This window comes from Camelus bactrianus, chromosome 4 (genome assembly GCF_048773025.1).
Source record: "Camelus bactrianus isolate YW-2024 breed Bactrian camel chromosome 4, ASM4877302v1, whole genome shotgun sequence".
In the NCBI taxonomy this organism is placed as follows: domain Eukaryota; kingdom Metazoa; phylum Chordata; class Mammalia; order Artiodactyla; family Camelidae; genus Camelus; species Camelus bactrianus.
Genome location: NC_133542.1, coordinates 71,169,210 through 71,171,296, shown reverse-complemented (window position 1 = coordinate 71,171,296; position 2,087 = coordinate 71,169,210).

The following is a 2,087-nucleotide window of genomic DNA, read 5'->3' as shown; positions in this document are numbered from 1 at the left end:
GTACTGAGTATATGGGAATTCTCTGTAGTATTGTCTCAATTTTTCTGCAAACTATTCTAAAAAGACAGTCTATTGAGGAAAAAAAGGGATCACCTGGCGAGATCTTTGAGAATCCAGGTTATAGCCCCAGCCCTCAGATTCTGACTTAGTAGGTTTGGGGCCCAAAGTCTGCATTTTAGCAAGTTCCCAAGGTATCTGAAACCAGGGCTTTAAAAAACTGGGCCCTCCGAGGGGCAGGGAGGGTATAGCTCAGTGGTAGAGTGCATACCTGTGTTCAATCCTTAGTACCTCCATTAAAAATAAATAAATAAACCTAATTACCCCCCCCCAAAAAAAACAAAACAAAAATTTAAAAACACCACAGGGCCCTTCGGAGGCCAGTTATGTGTTGTCTTTCCCTTCTGGTCTTCAGGACATCACTGATGGCTATTTGAGAGACCATTTAAGAAGAGTAGCCAACAGCCATGGGTGGTGGGGCATGCCCTAACAAAGTGCCTCAAACTGAGTGACCTAAACAATGGAAATTTACTGACTGACAGTTCTGGAGGCTGGAAGTCTGAGCAGTGTTGATTCCTTCTGAGAGCTGCAGGGAAAACCGTCCCATGCCTCTCCTAGCTTCTCTGGTGGTTTGCCGGCAGTCTCTGGCATTCTTGACTTGTAGAAGCATCACCGCAGCCTCTGCCTTCATGTTCACATGGCGTTCTCCCTGAGTGCATGCTTGTGTCCAAATTTTCCCCTTTTATAAAGACAGGAGTCAGATTAGGGACCCACCCTACTCAGTGTTAATTAGTATTAACTAATTACATCTGCAGTGACTCTAAATCCATCCAAATGAAGTCACATCATTCTGTGGTACTATGCATTAGGACTTCACCATGAGGATTTTGCAGGGACACGATTCAACCCATAACAGATGGTTAGACAGTCACCTGGACTGGTCTAGTGCTCCAAAGTGCACTACTGACCTGTGCCCAAAAGCTCCCCCCGAGGTCAGGGCAGGCCCCTTCCTCCTGCCACTGGAGCCGCAGCCCCTTCACACCTGCTACAAGTTGACTAGGGCACCTGTGATGCTGTGGTTAATAAACGCTTCCCTAGGAACTCTTTGATGGGAGGGCTGGGGGAAGGGGGAGGGCGCAGGGCCTCAGTGGGTCTAGAGGGTGGCAACCCAGGGTCAAACTGTGAAGCTGTCCCCTCAAGGGCTTCTCCAAGAAGCTCCTCTTTCATTATACAAATAAGAATTCAAACTTTTTATTTGACTACACTGTATATAAGAGGTATATCTGGATCATATTCTAGAATTTACAAAGTGTGGGTAGTTGGTCTTAGATTCTAAAGCTAAAAGTTTCTCTCAGGAGTCTGTTGAGAGATAGGCTTCGTCTACTTCACTCACCTGAGCCCTGCCATGGGTTTCTAGGGCGGATGTGTATCAGTCAGTGTTCTTCGGAGAAACAGAAACAATAGGATATGTATATACAGAGATTTATTTTAAAGAATTGGCTTATGTGATTGTGAAGATTGGCAGGTCCAAAATCTGCAGGGTAGGGCAGCCAGCTGAAGACTCAGGGAAGAGGTGATGTTGCAGCTTGAGTCCCAAAACAGTCTTGAGACAGCTTTCCCTCTTCCTCCTGAGACCTCAGGATTTTTTCCCTAAGTCCTTCAACTGATTGGATGAGGCCCACCCACACTGTGGAGGGTAATCTGGTAAATCTACTGATTGAAATGCTAATCTCATCTTGAAAATTCCTTCATGGCCACATCTAGACTGGTGTTTGACCAAGTGTCCATGTGACAACTGTGGTCCAGCCTACTTGACACATAAACTTAGTCCCCACAGAATGTATCTGTCTTTTTCATTTAAGAGCATGATATGTGCTCCCTGTGCAGATTGAAAAGACCCGAGAGGGGCTGTGGGACTGACCTCTGGGTTTGAATCCCAGCCCTGTCCTTTCCTTAGGATGTGAACTGAACAAGTGACTTCATGTTGGTCTCTTGTCACTTGAGTCTTGGTTTCTCACCTGTCAGATGGAAGTGATGGCCAACAGTCTCTGTCTCCCACAGAGATCAGACAAACCCAAGGTCACAAGGTA